Raw genomic sequence first — 25,319 nt, 5'->3', positions numbered from 1 at the left:
CCAGTCCCGCTATGCTGAACATTGGGGCATTATGGGACATGCAGTTCCACCACACGGGGCTGCATTTGGATATGGACTACATTGAGGGGGCGGAGCATAGAGGACAAAACAACAGAGTGGAAGGACTGCATTTACCACGCAGCGCTAGGAGCAGTTGGAGAGGGGCGCTGAGGAAGGCCAATGTCGCCGAAATGCATCCGCCTGAGCCAGCTGCTTAATAAAGTGCTCCTGATTGTCTCCCTTGGGTCACGGCCTTTTTCTTTGGAGGAAGTCATGTTTCAGACATTCATGCGCGTACGCCAGTGCGCATTCACGTGTACCCCCGCTGCATCAAGTTGGTCTGGACTATCTGGCAAGCTCGACTGAGCATCTGTTTGTATTGCGTTGGCAATAAGCTCCAGAACCCACCACGAAGCTTGGAGAAGACAGCGGCAGGGGATATTGCATCCTCTATTCGGGTAACCAGGTTCCTGTGTTCACCCCCGCTAAGGATTCTAAGCAGAAGGGTAGCAGCGGTAAAGAAGGGAGACTCGAGGGGGCATGGAGTTGTGGCATCTGGCTTACCTCCCATCGGATTCTTTCAGCTGTGCCTCCCACGGACACTCTCGCTGGTAATGTCACCCCATTTGATTTGTATCCAGTCCCGCTATGCTGAACATTGGGGCATTATGGGACATGCAGTTCCACCACACGGGGCTGCATTTGGATATGGACTACATTGAGGGGGCGGAGCATAGAGGACAAAACAACAGAGTGGAAGGACTGTATTTACCACGCAGCGCTAGGAGCAGTTGGAGAGGGGCGCTGAGGAAGGCCAATGTCGCCGAAATGCATCCGCCTGAGCCAGCTGCTTAATAAAGTGCTCCTGATTGTCTCCCTTGGGTCACGGCCTTTTTCTTTGGAGGAAGTCATGTTTCATATATATATATATATATATATATATTACCTACTGGCGGTCGCCAGTAGGTAGTTATAGTTAGGACCTAGTTTCCATAGGAAATCCGCAACATTCTATTGAGAATAACTTTGGCGCCGGTGGACGAATCTCTCAAAGAAGATGGCCTGCTCCGCTCTGCTCCTTCCCTGAAAGTTTGGGGGGGATTCGTCAAGTGGGGGCTGAGATAAAAGGGGGGTCCCAAAACGTGTTTCCCCCATGTTATTTTCCATAGGACGTTTAGACACGGCTACAGCTCGAACGACTGAATGGATTTATAAGAAATTTGGTAGAAAGGTAGAGTCCGGCTCGCAGATTATGCTTTACTTTGAATGGTGTAAATCTGTTCAGTATTTGCTGAGAAAATTAACTTTGAAAAAATATATATTGGGCTACATTGGGCTATATATATGTTAGAGCCCAAATGTAGCCCAATGTAGCCCAATGTAGCTCAAAGATGGCCACTAGAGACAAAAAAAACAAATGTAGCCCAAATATCAGCCAGATGTAGCCCAACTATAGCCCAATGACAGAATGTCCCAGAGTGTTCTAAAGAACAACTAGAGCGCTAACAGTCTTACTTAAGACAAAAGTATGGCACACCTGAAGTCATCTTGATTGGAATAAAGTGCTAACACTAAAAACATTTAATTTGCAAACGAACAAAATGAGGGGGTTCATTTTGCCATAGAAATTATGATTAGTGCTGAAGAAAGAAAAATTAGGGCACATTTTGTGTGACTTCTCAAATCCTCTTATATTTCATAAAAAAAATTCTGATATGCAGTCTCCCAAGATGGCCACCAGAGACAAAAGAGCCCAAATGTAGCCCAAATATCAGCCAGATGTAGCCCAACTATAGCCCAATGACAGTAGTTAGGACCTAGTTTCCATAGGAAATCCGCAACATTCTATTGAGAATACCTTTGGCGCCGGTGGACGAATCTGCGAATTTCTCAAAGAAGATGGCCTGCTCCGCTCCGCTCCTTCCCTGAAAGTTTGGGGGGGATTCGTCAAGTGGGGGCTGAGATAAAAGGGGGGTCCCAAAACGTGTTTTCCCCATGTTATTTTCCATAGGACATTTAGACACGACTACAGCTCGAACGGCTGAATGGATTTATAAGAAATTTGGTAGAAAGGTAGAGTCCGGCTCGCAGATTACGCTTTTCTTTGAATGGTGTAAATCTGTTCAGTATTTGCCGAGAAAATTAACTTTGAAAAAATATATATTGGGATACATTGGGCTATATATATGTTAGAGCCCAAATGTAGCCCAATGTAGCCCAAAGATGGCCACCAGAGACAAAAAAAAAACAAATGTAGCCCAAATATCAGCCAGATAAACAACTAGAGCGCTAACAGTCTTACTTATGACAAACGTATGGCACACCTAAAGTCATCTTGATTGGAATAAAGTGTTAACACTTAAAACATTTAATTTGCAAACGAACAAAATGAGGGGGTTCATTTTGCCATAGAAATTATGATTAGTGCTGAAGAAAGAAAAATTAGGGCACATTTTGAGTGACTTCTCAAATCCTCTTGTATTTCATTAAAATAATTCTGATATGCAGTCTCCCAAGATGGCCACCAGAGACAAAAGAGCCCAAATGTAGCCCAAATATCAGCCAGATGTAGCCCAACTATAGCCCAATGACAGAATGTCCCAGAGTGTTCTAAAGAACAACTAGAACGCTAACAGTCTTACTTATGACAAAAGTATGGCACACCTGAAGTCATCTTGATTGGAATAAAGTGGTAACACTTAATACATTTAATTTGAAAAGGAACAAAATGAGGGGTTTCATTTTGCCATAGAAATTTTATATATACATATATATATTCACTGAAAAAACCATAGGTTTTAAACACGTTATAGTTAGGAAGTAGCATTTAAAAAACCTATGAAATTAACTGAAAAAACCATAGGTTTTACACACGTTATAGTTAGGAAATAGCATTTACAAAACCTATGAAATTCACTGAAAAAAACATAGGTTTGACACCAGTTATAGTTAGCTGGAAATTGTACTCGCATAAAACCAATGAAATTCCCACGTTATAGTTAGTTGGACTCACTATAACTTGCGCGTGCAATGCACTGCTGATGACGTCACATATTACATCACTCATGACATGGTCAGTGACATCAGTCATGACATCACTGATGACACCATCCTTGTGACAGAGTGACAGACCTCTTTTCACTGTAATGTAACCCTTGAAACACATATTCAAAAATAGAAACTTACATTTTCAAAAAAATGGAGATACCCATACCAGTTACAACAACCAATTCAATAATTCCACCATCTATATACACATCCACTCATTGATCAACAGTTCTATATAGTCACTCGTACATATACTCACTCATGATATGTAGTGATACACCTATACATCCTGTTACACACCGACCGTCATCCAAAAGATACTCTCACACATATTCACACATGCAAATAAACTATTGAACATCCATTTATTTGCATATACAGCTATACACACACAACCACCTTACTTCTATGGAAACTTACACATACTTACTCTCTTAAACAATAACTTATAGAAACACATACTTATCTAAACAGGAACTCTTACAATCTCTTTCTCTCACATATACTCACTTATATACATCAATATTCACATATATTAGATTAAAACATATGTAGTTACTGATAAAGACACTAGTGAGACAGTCATTCACTCACTAACACACACATATACACACTCTTCCACCCATACAGTCCTGCACATATGCTGTCTTCAAAACACATACAAAGAGAGAGTCAGTCATTCATGCATCTATGTGTTAAGTAATACCCCCACCAAACCATACAAACACTCATACTGATACTAACAAAAACATCTAATAACCCATATACATACACACGTGGCTACTCACCAACCCATGCAACCACTTATACACAAAGTGAAACACTAATACATATATTTAAATATTTAAACATTACTCTCTAATACATGTATTCACTAAGATACACTTAATAAACCAGTTAACCAATTTTTTTTTAAACATCCAAGTAATCACTTATTTAAACATTTATTCTTCCATCAACTTTTAAATATACATATATAACACATATTTATTTTTTTAAAAGACACACATTTACTGGATAGTGTCATCAGTGATGTCATGACTGATGTCACTGACCATGTCATGAGTGATGTAATATGTGACGTCATCAGCAGTGCATTGCACGCGCAAGTTATAGTGAGTCCAACTAACTATAACGTGGGAATTTCATTGGTTTTATGCGAGTACAATTTCCAGCTAACTATAACTGGTGTCAAACCTATGTTTTTTTCAGTGAATATATATATATATATATTTATATATATACCTTCCTCCGCCTCCGAAGATGCCGGGACACACCATGCCGAGGTGCAACTCCGGGTCAGTGGTTGCCCGGTTTATCCAAATGCGTCCCTGTACAACAAAGTACCAATGCACTTCACGCAGTAAAAAAAGCCAACAATCCAGAAGTCTGCTTTGTAAATAAGGATTTATTTACACATTTGAAGCCATGAAAACACCCTACGCTTTTCAGCAAAGCCGCCTTGCTCACGGGTTACTCAAATGCTCCTACAGACAGGCATTTAAACTTGTTACGTGCACGTGATCAAAATTTAAACATAAAAAGTGGACTACACATTAACAAACACAAAGATTACAGCGTTATCGGCCATTTTGTAATATGTTGTTTTACCTATTTATACAGTGTGAAGATGCATGCCTATTGTATTCGATCCTCCATCTCCTTGGATATTAGGATATTCACATCATTTATTAAATATATGCACCATGTACATTTTATATGTCACTATGCCACAAAAACCGTGATTTTCATCAAAACCTCATAAAGTGTTCAAAACAATCTCAAAATATAATCTAAAGGTCACTGCACTAGATCCTTTGTACATTCAAAATTAAAATAATTCCAACTAACTAACGAACACCATGCCACAGTCCTAAATTACCATAAACTGTGGCCAGAGCACACACTCCCTAACACAAAAGTGTGTCAACTTTTATATCAATAAAGTTGGAAATTCATTTATTCTCTTTAGTTCTATATGGAGTGCAGGTTGAGAAAAGAATAAATTAATACTTCCCTCCCAAGTGGGTAAATGGAATAACACGCTCATGTTTACCAAATCCTCTATGTATTACAGGTCCGTATAACCTCATACCTGTACAGGAAGAAGTTCCATCGAAAAAAACTTTTTATCATCAGTCCAGAACTTGATTACTACAATAAATTCCCTAGTTCCAATACATGCAAAAGCCATAAAGACACAGTATACTGAGTCGATCCTTCAGTCATAGGTGTATTGTTTCCCTTACTCAATATATACTGACTCGTTAATACTACCCTAATGGGTTATTGCTGAAAGACAATCACAATACCTATATCCAGTTGTGATGGCGTTCCAATCAATTCTTCACTCCTTCACAGATAATAGTTCTGGAGCATTTTTTCATATCTGCACAAAAGAAAGAACATAAACAGACCATGTAAAAACGGCAGCAACATCCTCACTATAGTTCCATACAACGCTATATATCAGCTATATACAATAAAAACACAGTGATTGTGAGGTAAAATCTAGAAACGGAGTCATCATCAAGGTATGGTCAAGAGTCTTAAAAAAATCCTATTATTGCACAGTTCAACATACTCCTTACTTTATAAATGAAAAAAACAGTTACACATCAACTATTCCCCTAGATACCAGCCATCTCTTCCTCTGAGTTTAATCCGCCAGGGATTTTTGAATCTAGATCCAGAATATATTGAGATTCCAACTGTCGGAGTTCACGTATCCTGTTACCTCCTCTGGCACAAGGAAGCACTCTGTCTATTACAAAAAAGCGTAAGACATCCCGATTGCTTTTGTGAAACTCTTCAAAGTGTCCCGCTATTGGTGACAGTTTATCCTTATTTTGGATCGCCCTCATGTGCTCATGGACACGTTTTTTTGCTGCAAACATCGTGCTGCCTACATATTTCTTGGCACATGGGCATATCAGGATGTAAACACAATGGCCTGAAAGACTTGTCAAATGCTTATCTATTGGTTTCTCTATATCTCCAACCGGGTAATAAACCTTTTTCACATTGCAGCTGTACTTGCATGCCTTGCAAGACAAGCAAGTGAAAAAGCCCTTAATGTCTAGGCCCAAATCTTTTCTTCTGATGACATCATTGCTACAGAGTTTATCCTTAATGGAAAGACCCTTCATATAGGTGATGTTGGGAAAATTCCCCACCACATCTTCTACAGTTACCTCTATTTTTAATGTTTTCCAATGCTTGGTAAGGCATTTGCGCACAGATTGCGAGCTAGAATTAAAGGTAGTAATGTATCGAATGATGTTGGTTTCTTGCTTGCTATTCGATGAAACCAATAGTTCCTCTTGTTTAAATGTAGCCGCTCTAGTGTGAGAGGATTTGATTGAATCTATACTGTAACCCCTCTCTACAAATCTTTTCGACATGCAGTCACATTCCTGCTCAAAATCTCTCTCAGTCTTGCAATTCCTTCGGGCCCGAAGGAACTCCCCATAGGGGATACTGCGAATTAAGGTAGATGGATGACTGCTTTCCACGTGCAATAGAGTTTTGCCCACAGTCTCTTTACGAAACAGACTAGTGGTCAGTTTATTATCCTCTACCCTAATCTTAAGATCTAAGAACTCAACTTTCGTAGTACTCACTTTCCATTCCAATTTGAGATTCATGTCATTGATGTTTATACCGTTAATAAAAGACTTGGCCTCCTCCTCACTCCCATCAGAGATGACAAATAAGTTATCAATATAATGCAGCCATGTAATCACATGGCTGTAATATTGACGATGTACCATGGGCACCTGCTGCTCCCACCAACCCATGAACAGGTTGGCAAAGCTGGGAGCAAAACAGGTGCCCATAGCCGTGCCCTGCCTCTTCCTGTAAAACAAACCATCAAAAATGAAGAAATTATTCTCCAGACAGTAACGTATCATCTGAAGAATCATCTCATTGTGATTATAAAATGAGATTGAGCGTGATTTTAGATAGAATTCACACACTTTCACACCATCCTCATGTCAAATTGAGGTATACAGGCTGCACACGTCAAGGGTTATTAGGAGAAAGCCATCCTGCCAAACAACATCATCAATCTTCTTCAAGAAATCACGACTATCTTTCAAGTACGAGGGCAACGATTCAACATAAGGACACAGAAAATAGTCAATGTACTTTGACGTATTTTCTAGTAGTGAATCCATGGAGGACACTATAGGTCTCCCTGGTGGTCTAGTGGGATTTCTGTGCAACTTCGGCAACAAATAAAGGATGGCCACCTTAGGATTCCTATTCAACAAAAAGGCATATTCCTCCCACTCTAGCACACCACTAGTGTGCCAATCTTTCAACATTCCATTATAGGTAACATTTGAATCATCTATTTTAGATTTAGGAACCTGCTCATAGCACTCTTGTTTGTTAGATTGTTTCAAACCTCCTGGACATACTCTTCCACATTTAAAACAACCACGTTCCATCCTTTATCCGATTGTTGGATCACTATATTGTTATCTTCTTTGAGGGATTTGATGGCTACTCTCTGTTCCTTTGTTAAATTATCATAAGGCCAAGATTTCTTTTTAGCCATTTTTTTTAGGTCAGTGATCATTAGAGTTTCAAATGTGTCAATACCACTAGAAGGTACAACAGGGTTAAATGTAGACTTAGATTTAAAATGATTCGGACAGCTTAAATTGACCCCAAAGTTTGAGCATCAATAAATGGTAATTCTACATTTTCCCGCTCAAGTTCTTTAAGAGCAATCAAAGTCTCAATTTCTTTGATGGATTCTAATGCGGGAACCCCGGCTGTAATGGCCCCCGTGGCTGAGAAATGCCTTTTACTTTAAGTAAAGTAGTCCACTTTTTATGTTTAAATTTTGATCACATGCATGTAACAAGTTTAAATGCCTGTCTGTAGGAGCATTTGATTAACCCGTGAGCAAGGCGGCTTCGCTGAAACGCGTAGGTTTTTTTTATGGCTTCAAATGTGTAAATACATCCTTATTTACAAAGCAGACTTCTGGATTGTTGGCGTTTTTCACTGCGTGGAGTGCATTGGTACTTTGTTGTACAGGGACGCATATATATATATATATATATTCACTGAAAAAACCATAGGTTATAGACCATATATAGTTAGGAATTAGCATTTACAAAACCTTGAAAATTCACTGAAAAAACCATAGGTTATAGACCATATATAGTTAGGAATTAGCATTTAAAAAACCTTATTTTACTCACACAAAACCATTGAAATTCCATATATAGTTAGTTGCACTAACTATATATTGCGCACCCGCAATCCACTGCTGATGATGTCACATATTACATCATTCATGACATGGTCAGTGACATCACTGATGACATCACTGATGACATCTCAAATGACATCACTGATGACAACATCCAGTGACTATGTTTCTGTAAAGTTAAAATATGTCTTACATATTGAAGAATGAGTGGATGTATAAGTGTCTGGACGAAGGATTTAGTAGGTGCATGACTGAATGTATGAGTGAGTGATTAAATGTGTCTCACTGAGTGCATGGGTTAGTGACTAAACTGTCTTAATTTGTGCATCATTATGTCTGTTGTTCTGTAAACTGCTGCATGTGTTGATCAGTAGCTATATGAGTAACTATATGGGTTATTGATTGATTGCCCAAGTATTTGCATGGGAGACTGAGTGTGTGTGTGGCTGGATGGGAGGTGTGTGACTCTGTACAGATCAATGTGTACTTGTATCAATGATTGTATAAGAGAGTAAGTATGTGTTAGTATATGGTTGAAAACGTAAGGTGCTCTATGTTTAACTGTATAGAGTAGAAAATGGAAGTGTGATTGATTCTTTACAGGACTGACTAGGTGTGTGAGTAACTCCATGGATGAGTGGCAGAGTGTGAGTGTCTGTATAGGTGTATGAGTGCATATGATTGTGTTGTAAACATGAGTGATTGTATGTATGAATGATTGTATGGGTGAATGAGTGAATGTGTGTGTAGACGTAGGAATCAGTGAGTACGTATGTAGTAACTAGTATTGGTGTGTCAATGGTTTCAAAAATTATACTCTGTTTTTAACACTGGGTGAAACAGAGGTTATATTAAAATGTGAGGAGATGCATTGTATTGTCACATGAATGATATCATAAGTGAGATGTCATCAGTGATGTCATTTGAGATGTCATCAGTGATGTCATCAGTGATGTCACTGACCATGTCATGAATGATGTAATATGTGACATCATCAGCAGTGGATTGCGGGTGCGCAATATATAGTTAGTGCAACTAACTATATATGGAATTTCAATGGTTTTGTGTGAGTAAAATAAGGTTTTTTAAATGCTAATTCCTAACTATATATGGTCTATAACCTATGGTTTTTTCAGTGAATTTTCAAGGTTTTGTAAATGCTAATTCCTAACTATATATGGTCTATAACCTATGGTTTTTTCAGTGAATTTCAATGGTTTTTTAATAGCAAATATCATAAGCTGTCGAATGTCAAGTACGTGGTAAGAATTTTTTTTTTCGTGTTTATGCACACTGATCTGCTTTGATTGCTGCCCCCCACCCCTCATTTCTATTAGGAGTACTCTCTCTTTGCAGATAGTGAAGGGTAGTTAACGCAGCCCTTTCCCCCTTTGTAATCCGTCGTGCCTGCTTCTCTCTCCATTTGATTGATTGTTCTCTTTGGTTCATTCTCTATTTACAAACAAGCACAGAGTCGCAATACTCTGTTTAGTCTTTGCAGATAGCGAAAAATCGTGTAAAAAAACAAAAGGAATCGAGCAAAATCAGTAGGCCACTAATGGGATCTCTTTTGACCTCGCTAAAATAGAAACATTAGGAACAACCTGTTGAAAATAGCAATGCGTATGTATATAAGCGGCGTTCATTTGTGTTCACAGTACCCCTTGTTGATTGTTTCAATCGAGCATTGAATTGTTCGAAGTTAATTCTCTTAACGATCTTCTCTACCTGCAAACGAGGAAGAATAGGAATATTCTATCTCCCTTTGCAGATAGTGAAGGGTAGGTAACGCAAGCCTTTAACACGTCGTACCTATTTCATTCCTCATTGATTGATTGATTGTCCGAACATTGACTGTTTGGGAATTAGTTCTTTTTGGAGGTATTCCCTGTTTGCAAATAAACGTAGGAAAATCTTTGCAAGTAGTGAAAGGGTACGTAATGCGGACCGTTCTCCCCCGTTGTAATCTGTCATGCCTATCTACTCCCCACTGATTGATGCACCTTTTTCACCCGGACCATTTACTAGAGATACGTCATCTGGCCCGACCAGAGAGCACCCCTAGTGAAAAGGACATATGCAATAATAACGAAGTGATCACTGTATCCTGTTAACAGAAACTTTACCATGAAACAACCTGGAAAGAAAAAAATAGGAAAACGAAAATCAGTAGGCCACTGATGAACATGAACTTTTATTAAACAACGAACAAAGAAACGATAACATAACGTAATGATAAAACCTATTAATGTCCTAGAAACAAGAAAACGTTAAAATATGCCAGTGGTGAGAGACCAGAAAAACAGTAAGAGAAACCAAATCACCCCTCGCTGTCCCACCGCCTGCCACGCCAAAAAAATCGATAGACTAGGGAAAATGCAAGTCAGTAGAACATCCACCCCCACTCTGGAAACTTCCAAGGTGGGGCAGGGTTCCGGCTACGCCCAGCCGGGAGCAGCCCATATAAGGCAGGTCCTGCTGCCACGCCTCGGCCAGGAGATCCTAACGTAGGGTGTAGCCGGAGGAGAGGCCGAGACCAGCGGGACCCGGCCAGGGGATTGCCTTTACAACGCTGAACAGTTGCAGGGGGGGGAATGTCTCCTCGACCCTCCCCTCTCTCTCCCAGTCCGGCCGCGGTGGCCCTTGAGAGTTGCAGGTAGTCCCGCCACATGCTCTTCCGGTCCGACCACCAACGGTCGGGGGGCCGAGGCCGACGGGATCCGGCTGCAGCCGATAAACCAAGAAACCCGTTCATGGGGCCAGAGCCAGGGGCGTCCGGCCGACATCCACCGGAAGCCCGGCCCGAAGACGGACGGGACACTTCTTTCTTTTATAATGGCTGCGACAACACTGGAGGGGGATGTCTTGCACATGCCTCCGACCCCCCCCTCGTCCTCATCGCCTGGTCCGGCCATAACAAATCTCAAGCGAGACGCCGTGGGGTGCACTGGGAGGGAGAGACGGTGCGAACAGGCCTCTCCCGCCTCCCCAGGTGGAGGCTTCCCAGCTGCACCCTCAGCGCTCCAGGCGGTGGCATCCTAACAACTCCAGTGCTGCACAGTTTCGGAACGACCTAGATAACGGTTCTTCCACTGTGGCCATGCTGCAACGTCTCGCCCGGCAGGGTGGAGCCCGTCCGCTCATGTGACCCCGCGATCGCCGGTAGCTGCCGAACTCTCAAAATGGCGGTCGACCTGGCAAGAGCGGGCCCAACATAAAGAAATGGCCCGGTCACTGGTTGACTCCACCACCGTAGTCCTCCACGACCTTGAAGATTCTAGAGGAGCCGCGGGAGTCTCCGACCCCCGATGGGGAATGACTGCCATGATCGCCCGTGGAGTGACGAAACTGTATCCGCGGGACGTCGGCGCTCCCATGCTGGCGCCAGCCTCACTTTGAATTACTACAATCCTGCAGACCTCACTTCCGGTGAAAGCACAGTGTGACCCGGTAGGAAAAACTATTGCACCCCCTCCCCTTTTTGACTGATAGTTCAAACCACCGATCCTTTCCTTTGCCCTTTTAACGGAACTTTGGACTGCCTCCCCCTCTTTTACATTTTCTAGAGAAAACAAAACATTAACCACTACATTAGCATAGCAGTTGACACCAGAACTGTTTTCAAATTGAAAACCAACAACATCTTCAACAGAATCCTTTTTGTTTCTGCTGTGACCCTGCTACAGCACAGGCATTGTCCCCAGCAGTAATTCTGCAATGCCGGTAAGAATAGCTGTGGTGCCTACTGGACTCACTCACCCCCGCGGCGCCCCACGCCGTTATTTGCTGGGCGGCAACTTGCTAGACATCACTTTCGTGCCATCTAGATTTCAGCGCGTTCTGCTGCCTTGGAACTATTCGCACAACAGACCGCTACTGACAAGAATATTTCATTATTGGTCCTGTCAATTTCAATAAATCTATTGGATAATTAAAAAGAAATTGCCACGGTCTCTTCGTTGTTTAAATGTTTTTACTGTTTTTGTTTTGTTGTATATATTTATATGTTATTAAAGTTTTATATTCCTACTACTTTGTTGGAGTGCTATATATTTTTAATGTGACACATAATTGTAAAAACTTTGATGTACAAAGAGTCATTCCTGGAATCTTCCGCTTCAGGCTCGGTCCTCTCCCCAATCACAATACAGGATGGTTTTCAGATAGTAGGAACGCGTGTGCTGTGACGGATCACATCGGGTGTGGGCCTTGATCTACTATAACTCCTTTGAAGAGGGGTGATTCTTTACAGCTGGGGCCATAAACTACATCTGCAGGGCTAGCTGATAGCCTGGACAATCGGACACAGAGAAAGAGGAGTGTCAGAGGGTGCGGTAGTGAATAGGGCGAAAGGGAGGTGTCGGGCGGGCACAGAGTGTGATTCTCAGGGAAGAGCAGCGCAGATGGGGGGAGGTTTATTGCCCATGCATAAGACAGAGAGCGGTGGTGACCAGTGCCTGGGGAAGATGCTTGCGTGGGTGAGGAGCCATGCTACGAATCGACAGCGTGCAGAGAGTGGGTCTGGTCAAGACACCTAAAATGGCTGCCGTGCACGACAAAAGTGTGGCATTTCAAAAAAGGCAAGATGGCGCAGACAATGTTTTTCAACACTTCCTCATTTCCTTCGAATCGAACGTTAACAGACGTTGGGGCATATTACCAAAGTTAAGCGATATTTATCGCTAACGATGCTTACCAACCAATTTTTTACCACTAAGCATCGTCAGAAATTATCGAAGATAAACCTTACTATTATCAAGGTTTATCGCAAATGCGATAATAAACGGCCGCAATGCATGAATATCGCTAAAAACTCAGCGATATTCATGCATTACCGAGCTAATGCTCTTAGCCATGTTATCCACCTCCCATTGGATAACATGGCTAAGAACTGCTCAGGGCAGGTGTTACTTTTTGGAGATATTCGCGCTTAGCGCGAATATCTCCAAAAGTTGGTAATAGGAGATAGATATCTTGCATGTTGTAATGCAAGTTATTGTGGTATATGGAACTCATACCATAATCTCTCAGGAAAGCAGAAACTGATCCTTTTGGAACCGCCTAAAAAGGCCTAGGGGGTGAGGAGTACTCTACTTTGCCCCCTTTTCACGTTCCGAACTATTTTATTTTACTCTCTTCTGTAATTACACAAAATAGCAGCGATAAGATGCATCGGAGACACACAGTGAGAGAAAGGAGGCCGGAGATGAAGAAGACATGTCAAATACACATTGGAGATAATATAGTGGCAGAAGGGAAGTAAATATGAGTAAACTTACCATGTAACATAAAAATGTTGCACTCTATACTATAAGTCTCATTTTATACTACAATCACTTCGCTACAACCTCATAAATTAAAAATAAAAATAAATAATGTCTCAAACAATTTTTGATTTCTAAATATAAATTTATTCTTCAGAATTTTCTAAATTTGAAACAACTACTAACATGTCCTCATCAGTAATTTCCTCTTCAATCATCTCATCTGGAATCTCCTCATTAAAAGTCTGCAATGATGATTCTTGTAACTCTATGGTCTCCAAACACTCGATAAATTCGCCATCAAGAGATTGATCAAAAAAATCATTCAAGTCATCTCCTCCTTCTGACAATATTTCATTATTGGTGCTGTCAATTTCAATCAATGTAGTGGAATCATTCAAGTCATCTCCTCGTGACAATATTTCATTATTGGTGCTCTCAATTTCAATCAATGTAGTGGAATCATTCAAGTCATCTCCTCCTTGTGACAATATTTCATTATTGGTGCTGTCCATTTCAATCAATCTAATGGAATCATACAAGCCATCTCCTCCTTGTGACAATATTTCATTATTGGTGCTCTCAATTTCAATCAATGTAGTGGAATCATTCAAGTCATCTCCTTGTGACAATATTTCATTCTTGGTGCTGTCCATTTCAATCAATCTAATGGAATCATACAAGTCATGTCCTCCTTGTGACAATATTTCATTATTGGTGCTCTCAATTTCAATCAATGTAGTGGACAATTCAAAAGAAATTGCCACGGTCTCTTCATTGTGAGCCATTTTATTTTGAAATTGCTTGCTGTAAATTGCAGAAAAAAATAATCACTTTCATTTATCGTTTTTAGTAATACATAATATAAAACTAACTTCATCAAGTATTTAGTATAACAGAAGGACAGCAAATAAATAACAGAAAACATTTTTCAAATTATCTTCAAGTGTACAACATAGTTCCCCTTACAAATTAACAACTCACCTTTTTAAAAGTAGCAGAAGTGTTAGTACTGTGTAAATCAAACACCAGAAATTCACCACCAAAAATTCCTCACAAATGTACCTCAGACAGTAGTATCACAAAATGGCTGTGGTTTCCTCTCATTTAACATATATACATAACCAATTAACTTTCATCACACACAAATACAAAACCAAAGTAACATTTTAATTGGTTCTAAATTTCAACACTTTCAAATGTGTTTTCCCCATGCAATTTTCCATAGGACATTTACATACGTCTACAGCCTGAATGGCTGAATGGAATTACACCAAACTTGGCAAAATGGTACATCAAACCTAAGAGGTCAGGAAGGATCTACTATGCCCCCTTATGGTCATTTCCCCCTTCGCTTTGGCCTCCTCTTGTCTCTCAATCCTACCGAGGGACAAGATGGCGGCCGCTACGGACTGTTTGGAATGTTGACAGACGCCGGAGAACCAATCAGCTTCGCAAAGCTCCGTAACGCGAAAAGTACGCGAAGCGGAGCGCTGTTACAGATATATATCTTTTTTTCAACGTTAATTTCTCAAAATCCACTGGAGCACATATATTGAGACCTAGCAAAGGCACATCGGGCTACCAGTCCCTAATATTTTGCCAAGTTTCGTGCAAATCCATTCAGCCGTTCGATTATTATTATTTTGGTTTTTTTTTGCCCCGCGGGGCCCTTTTAAAACCTCCACATCAAACCTAGGGGGTCAGCGAGGATCTACTATGCCCCCTTATAGTTATTTCCCCCTTTGTTTTGACCTCCTCTTGTCTCTCGATCCTACCGAGAGACAAGATGGCGGCCGCTACGGACTGTTTGGAATGTTGACAGACGCCGGAGAACCAATCAGCTTCGCTTCACAAAGCTCCGTTGCGCGAAAAGTCCGCGAACCAGAGCGCTAACCGGTCCGCTGTTACAGATATATATCTTTTTTTAAACGTTAATTTCTCAAAATCCACTGGAGCACATATATTGAGACCTACAAAAGGCACATCGGGCTACCAGTCCCGACAATTTTGCCAAGTTTCGTGCAAATCCATTCAGCCGTTCGGGCTAAAAGTGAGGCCAACCGCCCTATGGAAAACTCAATGTTAAAAACACGTTTTGGGACCCCCCTTTTTTCTCGGCCCCCACTGGACGAACCCCCCCCAAATTTTCAAGGGCTGCTCAGAAACAAAATGTGCCATTTTCCTGAAAATTTCAGCCGATTCCGTCCACAAACGCCAAAGTTATTAGACATAGAATTTTCAAAAAACCCATAGAGAAAAAATCCTAACTATATATACCTACTGGCGACCGCCAGTAGGTAATATATATATATATATATATATATATATATATATATATATATATATATTTTCCATGTTCCCCCACAAAAGAAGGAGGTGAGCTGCACTTGTAGCTTTCCTTGTTGCTTGTTTTTAATTTATTCATGGTGTCTCAGCATGGCAATCCTAATGCGTTTCGGTCTACCCAGAACTTTTTCAAAGGTGGCCAAACACCAAACACACCGACGCTTCTCACATGTTAATGTCCGCTTTGCTTTTCACATCCTCCAGTGGATACTTTTATAGGTGCATTATGGGACATGTCGTTCCACTCCCGGTGCGTAGATCATACCCTCTAGTGGGAGGCGTTTTTTTCTTTGCTGTGACACCCACACTTCTGGTCAATGTCAATGTTATTCCACATAGTAATTCGCTACCCCCTAGGCAGTCCCATTTTTAAGGCTGCGTGGGATCCAATACCAGGGCCAGTCCCCGGCGGCACTGCATTGCCCTGTAACGTTTTCACGAGCTGCAAACAGTGGTCCAAGGCGGGCAATGATGGCACTCTTGTGGTGCGTCGCTCGTCGGTGGGACCAACCGAATTTAGTATTTTCCATGTTCCCCTAGAAAAGAAGAATGTGAGCTGCAGTCGTAGCGTTACTTGTTGCTTGTAATTGGCTACCACCTAGGCAGTCCCATTTTCAAGGCTGCGTGGGATCCAATACCAGGGCCATATGTATATATATGTATATATATATAAATACATACATATATATATATATATATATGTATATGTATATATATATATATATATATATATATATCTATATATATATATATATATCTATATATATATATATATATATATATATCAGCTCCAATCGTTTCTTTCTTGCCAAGAACGATAACGCACTCACGGGGGTTATGCAGCAACTATTTAATCAACCACGAACAAAAAACAGACGCGTTTCAGACCTAAGAGTCCTTCGTCAGTGTTTACATTTCCATGTCTTTGCGACACATTATATACACCTTCCTTCCTGTTGTGGAAAGGGATGATGGACAAGTAAATGACATTGCAACGGGCAGCCATTTATAAATGGGTTATTCTCCATAAACAAATACACAGTTTAATATGTCATTTTGTCTGATGTTATATCCATGCCGATCTGGCTGTACTCAATCCTACTGTATATCGGCATGTCACTGGCATAATTGTTGCCCGAATTGCAATCATTACAATATATATTTGTGATTGAGTTTTGAACACCATATACAAACAATGCAATCATCTGCCAATTACATGGGGGACCTTTCTTAGTGTGCACACTAGTGAGCACACATATAATTTAGACCCATAGATGGGTTATCTCGTCCCCTGTCGGTGATCAATGATGTAATCTCGCCGTGTATCGGCACGTCACCGACTGATGTAACGTTAACATGACCGCAATATATTAACAAAACACCCATTTAACATATCATTCCAAAAAAAAGGGGTGAAACATTATGCATAATCACATTTGACCTTAAACTCCATTTTTAAATTCATCTTGATGAGTCTAATTCTATCTAAGGGTCAAAGTACAATAATATTCAGTTACATATACTAATAAATGGAGAAGTGAAAGGGAAGTGTAAGGAGAGGAAAAGAAGAGAAAACAGAATAAACTGATCACAGTATTAATACACATCTGTGCAAAAGTCAGTGTCTTTCTAAAATCGCATTTCTATTGATCCCTTGCAGACATAGGATTCCTCATTGCACCAGCCTATCGCACTACTATCTTCCTAGGTGAACTGTGAGTTCCTCCCCAATGTTGAGCCCACCCGCCTGTTTGGTCTGCATGTCTATTATATGTCGCGACTCTAGTCTACGCAGACATGATAATCTATCTCCCCCTCTGGGATTAGATGGTACATGATCCAGCCCAAAGTATTGAAGCAACTACCGGTTGCTCTGGTGTACCTTGGCGAAGTGCCTGGCCACAGGATAAGATACATCCTTGTTCTTTATGGCTCGTTGATGTTCCAGCACTCGCATCTTCACATTGTTAATGTACTGCCTATGTACTTAAGGCCGCAGGGACATACAAGACAGTACACCACATAAGGTGTTGTACACGTGATGAATTTCTTGATCTTTTTGGGTTGGGATAGGCCCGGAATTTGGTAAGAGAGAACCCTCTTGCTGTTTTCACATGCACGGCATTTTCCACATGGGAAAAAGCCTGCCATGTCCTTAAGGGTGCCCTTCGTAGGGGTTTCAGTTGGTGCTAGATGGCTGTGTACTACCATGTCTTTTATGGATCTCAATTTTCGAAAGGTAATGAGCGGTCTTTCTGGTACGTCGCACCCGATTACTGGGTCAGTGCGTAGGATATGCCAGCTTCTCGAGAGCATGCTCCTCAGTGCATTAGCCCCCTCCGAGAACATTGTGATCATCCTGAATTTGTTCACATTTTCAGGATCATTTTCCTTTTTCTGATCACAGTCAAAAAGCTGTTGCCTGGGAATCCTGGCTACTTTCTCTAAGGTTCTGTCTAGTAGATCCTGATCATACCCTCTCGTACGGAACCTCTGCACGCTCTCCTTTGCTGCTGACCTAAAGTCAGTGTCACGGTAGCAATTCCTTTTTAGCCTGAGTAATTCACCGTACGGTATACTTCGTACAAGGCTAGGCGGATGGCTACTCTCGGCGTGGAGTATACTATTCCCTGCCGTCGGTTTCCTATAGAGGGCAGTCTGCAGCTTCTCTTCACTGACAAATACCTTCAGATCTAAGTAATGTACTTGCTCACTACTGATGTCTGCAGTAAATTTTAGATGTAAGTTGTTTCTGTTGAGATCCACAATGAAATTATTAGCTTCTATGGAGGAGCCCCGCCATACCAGGAATAGGTCGTCTATATAACGACGCCACACTACAATGTGCTCAGCCCATTTTGCGCTATCCCCGGCAAGGGCCACCTGCTCCTCACACCAGCCCACGAAAAGATTCGCGTAGCTGGGGGCGAAGCAGGTTCCCATCGCCGTCCCAGAGGTCTGTTTATAGAATGTATTTTGAAACAAGAAAATATTGTTTCGTAAGCAGAACTCCAACATTTCAGTCAACATCATGCCATGCTCTGGATATTTAGTCGGTCTCTTCTCCAAGAAATATTTAACAGCCTCAACCCCCTTATCGTACTGTATGCATGTGTATAGACTGGCAATGTCTAGGGTAATGAGCACACAAGAGGGGTCCCATGTGATATGTTCAATCTGTTCAATAAAATGCTTTGTGTCTCTCACATATGATTTTAGATCCACAACAAACTTAGCCAGAAAGGAATCAATATAAATTGATAAGTTCTCTGTCAATCCACCTTTGGACGAGACGATGGGTCGCCCCGGAGGATTTACCAAGTCCTTGTGGACTTTCGGAAGTTGATAAAAAGTAGGAGTGGTAGGTTCAGGGTTACGTAAGAACAGAAACTCATTCATATCCAACATTGACTTATTCCGCCATTTGGTCAAAAGATCATGATACATTTGTCTGCTGTGCTCATATTCCTCTTTATTAGTGACGACATAATTATCTGGATCCTCTAGTTGTCGAAGAGATTCTTGACAATACTGGTCTCTGGTTAACAAGACAATGTTCTCCCCTTTATCAGAGGGTTTTACAACTATCTTTTCATTCTTCTGGATGTTAGATAGAGCAGCTGCTTGTTCTTTAGTCAAATTATTTTTACTCTTCCAGTTTCTGGTCTTATTCGTACTGGCTCTGAATTTGATTAAGTCCTGTATCACGGCATCTGAAAAAGTGTCTATTACGTCGTAAGGCATCTGAGGATTGAATTGTGAGGGTGCTCGAAAGTTTGTAAGGGGTGATTGTTGTTCAATATTATCTGAAGTCCCCATTGTTTGAGTTTGTTCTGCCCTGAGTTCATCCATTATCTGAACTGATTTCAAGTCCTTCACAGTCAATACATCAGTAGATTGTGCAATTATCTTTTTCTTAGTTTTTCGTGGTTCCAAGGCGCTGGGTTTTGTTTTATGAAATTTGTATAATTTCATTTTCCTGGTCAGTTTGAAGAGGTCAATTCTTGTTTGCGTAAATTCCAATTGGTCATTTGGGCAAAAGGTGAGGCCCAATTGCAAGGTCTTTTCTTCAACCTCCGTTAGGCTCTGATCGGTTAGGTTGATGATAGTCAAATTCTCACTGGAGTCTACCACCTGTTGCCCTTCTTCTTGCGGGTGTTGTAATTCACCGCCTTGCCTCTTCCTCTTCCTCTGCCAGCCAGATTACATCATTGATCACCGACAGGGGACGAGATAACCCATCTATGGGTCTAAAATATATGTGTGCTCACTAGTGTGCACACTAAGAAAGGTCCCCCATGTAATTGGCAGATGATCGCATTGTTTGTATATGGTGTTCAAAACTAAATCACAAATATATATTGTAATGATTGCAATTCGGGCAACAATTATGCCAGTGACATGCCGATATACAGTAGGATTGAGTACAGCCAGATCGGCATGGATATAACATCAGACAAAATGACATATTAAACTGTGTATTTGTTTATGGAGAATAACCCATTTATAAATGGCTGCCCGTTGCAATGTCATTTACTTGTCCATCATCCCTTTCCACTACAGGAAGGAAGGTGTATATAATGTGTCGCAAAGACATGGAAATGTAAACACTGACGAAGGACTCTTAGGTCTGAAACGCGTCTGTTTTTTGTTCGTGGCTGATTAAATTGTTGCTGCATAACCCCCGTGAGTGCGTTATCGTTCTTGGCAAGAAAGAAACGATTGGAGCTGCTATAAAAACACGTCAGTACCGACGCGCAACGGCACCCGCCCGCGAGTGCCCCGGGATTGTGGTACGATTTGGAGCTGGAATATATATATATATATATGTATATATATACATATATATATATATATAGTCACAGAAAAAAACATAGGTTTCAGGGGTGTTAGAGTTAGCTGGACATTTCACTCCTACAAAACCATAGAAAATCCTCCGTTATAGTTAGTTCTGCTAACTATATCTCGCGCACCCGCAATGCACTGCTGATGATGTTACATATTACATCATTCATGACATGGTCAGTGACATCACTGATGACATCACTTATGACATCTCAAATGACATCACTGATGACATCATCCAGTGAATGTGGTTTAGTTTGAAATTTAAATATGTATTATGTATATACCAATCTGTATTGAAGATTGAGTGGATATAAAACGGTCTGGATGGAGAATTTAGTAGCTGTCTGACTGTCTGTTTAAGTGAGTAATTAAAAGTGTCTCACTTAATACATGGATTAGTAACTAAACTATGTGAATGTGTGCATCGCAGTCTCTGTTGTTGTATAAAATGCTGTATCAGTTGGTCACGAACTACATGAGTGTGTATATTCCTTATTGATTAGTTGTGTGAGTATTTGTATGGGACACTGAGTTTGTGTGTGGTTGGATGGGGTGTGTGTAACTCTATGCATAGATATGTGAATAGGTGATTGACTAGGTGTATAGGTTTTAGATTGCTTGTGGAAACAGTTGTTTGGGTGACTGAGTATATTTATTTGTGTGTTGGTGAGTGAATATATGTTTTAGTTGTACATCTTCAACAAAGTAAAAAAATAAAAGGCATTGTATGTGAGAGTTTGTGTATATAAATAAGTATATGTAAGAGTCAGTGATTGTGAGAGTAACTATGTGAATGAGTGTATAATTGTAATGGTGATTTTTGTAACATAATAACTATAACCGTTTGCTGGCCAGGGAGTTGGAAGCTACTCCTCTATTCAGAAATCTCCTAGGAGACAGACTGGTTCAATCCACACTTTGGACTTCTGCAGTGAAAAGAAGCATGCACGATTGACTGAGTCGCATCGCTGTTTTGGCCGCATACCGGAGCTGAACTACAAGTCCCAGGGGGCATGTGATGGAGCCCACACCTGAGCCTGCTTGTCCTGCGCTACAAAGTGCCTCACCGCTTCCACTGGCGCGGGAGCAGCATTGCTGTTTTGGCCGCATACCGGAGCTGAACTACAAGTCCCAGGGGGCATGTGACGGAGCTCACACCTGAGCCTGCTTGTCCGGCACTACAAAGCGCCTCGTCACTTCCGCTGCACGGAATGCGCGCAGACGTGCGCCGGGCAAAGCCCGGGCCAAGGGCGTCAGAGACCAGAAGAGGCCGGGCTGGGCCCCCCTCCAAGCCCTCAGACACGGAGAAAAAGGTAACTCTTTTATATAAACTCTGAAGTTGCTGGTCTTCTTAGCAACTAAACTATGTCAGCACGAAGCTAGAGTCTCCCCACTCCTCAAGAAAGCGGGAGCCGATGTTAAGTTACTGAAAAACTATAGGCCTATCTCCCAGCTGCCACTCCTGAGTAAGATCTTAGAAAAACACGTCCTGAACACCTTAGCCAGCTTTCTGGAGGAACACCATCTACTCCATGCCAGGCAGGCTGGTTTCCGGCCACAGCATAGTACAGAACTAGTTATGGCCACGGTCACCGATGAGCTGATAGTCAGGGCAGACAAGAAACAGCCATGCGCCCTGATTCTGTTAGACCTGTCGGCAGCTTTTGATACGGTCAGCCATACCATCTTGCTGGACCGTATCGCTAAGCTGGGGATAACAGGACAGGCGCTCAAGTGGCTAGAATTCTTCCTGTCAGGACGTACTCAGAGGGTACAGATGGGGGATCAGCTGTCAGGGATTAGTGAGGTGACATGGGGTGTGCCCCAAGGGTCCGCACTTTCCCCCTTACTTTTTAACATCTACCTACAACCACTGATGGAGGAGCTCATGCGTAGGAATTGTGAAATCTTTAACTACACAGATGGCACCCAGCTGCTGGTCCAGCTGGAAGATACAAGGGAGGTTCAGGAGTCAGTGAGGAACTTGCTCAGATTCACGGTCAATTGGATGACCAACAACCTCTTGAAGGTGAATGCTGAGAAAACGGAGGTACTGGTGTTCACCAACCAGGCAAATCCTTGGGGTGATCTGTACTGGCCCCCAGAATTAGGAAAAACTCCTACTCCCGCTACGGTGGTAAAAAGTCTAGGTCTAAAGATCGATGCAGATTTTACCATGCCCCTCAAGTTTCGGCTGTGGTAGGCTCTTGCACGGGTGTGTTGAGGCAATTACTCAAGCTGACCCCTATTCTTTCAGCCTCCACCCTACAAACCATCATCTCTGCTACAGTCATCTCGAGGCTAGATTATGGCAACGCTCTGTATCTTGGTTTGCCACAGAAGTTGCTGAGGAATCTGCAGGTCATGCAGAACGACGCAGCTAGATTGATTTTTTCTCTACCGAGAAACTCACATGCAACCCCACTCCTTTGGAAGCTGCACTGGCTGCCTGTGAAGCTCAGGGTTCAGTTTAAATGTCTCTGTGTGGCCCATAAGGCACTCTTTGGTAAGGCCCCAGAGTACATTAAGCAGCGCCTGAGGAGGTATGTTCCCGGCAGTACTCTGCGCTCAGGTCAGACTTCCAATCTGACTCAACCCAGATTTAAACTAAAAACTAAAGGAGGCAGAGTTTTCTTGGTGATTCTTCCGCAACTTTGGAATGAGCTACCAGCCAGTCTGAAGGAAGATTCACAGCTACTTTCCTTCAGGAAGAAATTGAAGACGTACCTATTTTAAAAGGCAATACTTCCGGCCTAATCAGAGATGGCAGAGGGTTTTGGGGTGACAGCATGTTATGTTCTTTCTGTCTAAGCGCTTAGAGACCGGCGGTGATAGGCGCTATACAAAAACTTTATATCATAACATAACATAACAGGAGGGAGAAAAGCATTGGGAACAGGGTATGAGGCTGGGACTCTCGATCAATTCATTACGAGGGCTACTTCAGTACTGGCCCACAAAATAGCCATCACAGAACGTCGCCTCTCGATGGACCCAGTATTTTCAATAAAGTCTTCCCTGGGGGCTATTCAGAATGCACATAGCCCTAATAAACATCGCGAGGATAATACATCCGTGCCGCAGGAAGAGCCCGCCGCTATAGCAGTGGCCCCTGCCCCCCGTCACATCAGGGCATAGGGCCGCATTCGCCCACAAATGCTGTGCCTGGGGTGACTATATTATCCACCCCCGAGGAGCCCTGTTTACCAGAGGAACATCTGAAGGGGGCAAGGGCGAAAAGAAAGAGAGGAGCTACAGGGGCTGTGTCACTGCAGAAAGGGAAGAAGTCTAAAAATTGTCGCACAAACACTGTGATTGAGACTCCCTCTTTGGGTCCCTCAGTGGATAAGACTGCCAGCGGAGCCCAGTCAAGTGGATTGTGGGATAACGTGTACCTTGGGCAGTATTAATGAGAAGGTCGAGAGGATTGCTCACTCAAAGAATATAGGCACGGGGAGTGAAAGGGATGGTGGTACTATTATTTTAAACTCTCCCGTGGCACTGGCACCAGCAAGCACGGTACAACCCCCTGTAAGGGAAAATATGGGGGGAGAAAATGTTGACAGCGGAGGGATGGACGGCAGTAGCCAAATGAGGGCAGTAAGTAATGAGGAAAGGGAAGGAGATACTGCTAGGAAAATGTATCCCCGTTTAGATCTGCCCTCTGAGTGTTCACCCTAAGTGGTTATCCTGACGGGGGTGCCTCAACTAAAAGTGGAGACAGAGGAATCATATCACCAGTTAAAAAATAAAACTATACACTGGCTGAATTACAATAGACCTCTGCCCCAAGAAGTGCATTCGAAGATTTTACATGTAAGGAGGGTGAGTTGGGTGGGGCACAGACATAGGAATATAGCAGGAGATTGTATTGTGGTGAATTTCAGAGATCCCAAGACAGTCCAACATATCACTCATGGTCCCCAGACTAATACTTGTTTAAAAATATAGACATTTAAACTAAGTTATTTCTATAAACCCGCAAACACTGGATTTAATGGAGGGCGCAGGGATGACCGAATGGGGAGGACCTTGCAGTCAGACAGAGGGTGCGGTTGGGCCCCGAGAGAGAGGGGTGAGTACCCAGGTATGGATGCCCAGGAGGCACATTCACAAGTGAGCGAGATAGCTCAAACAAGAGAAGAGTTTGTTCTCCCGCTGTGCAATAGATATGCACCACTGGGTTGGGGCAGACACCTCAGTGAGGTAGATTGACTGCCTGATGGTGAGGGTAGTATAGAAAGAGAATCATAGATAAGGGATAAAGGAAGGGAACCTCCATCTGAAGTAACCCCGAACATGATTCAATTGGAATCAGGTATTCCAAAGCAAGCAGTAACAGCAGACATGCATATAGATAATGAGCCCTCTAGGACTCTAGCTGCCCCCTATAGAGACCAGTGGAGTACCATAGAATTAGTGTCCTGGAATGTAGCAGGTCTTTCAGCCAAATTCCAGAACACTGAATGGCTGGAATACATTAACATGTTTAATATTATCTGCATACAAGAAACCTGGGAACTGGATCCCACTAACTTCAACTTGGTCGGGTAGAAATCCTTTGGTGTTCCAGCAGG

The sequence above is a fragment of the Lissotriton helveticus genome, chromosome 2_2, assembly GCF_964261635.1.
Source record: "Lissotriton helveticus chromosome 2_2, aLisHel1.1, whole genome shotgun sequence".
NCBI classification, from domain to species: domain Eukaryota; kingdom Metazoa; phylum Chordata; class Amphibia; order Caudata; family Salamandridae; genus Lissotriton; species Lissotriton helveticus.
The sequence above is the reverse complement of the archived record's forward strand: the minus strand, read 5'-3'. Positions refer to the sequence as shown.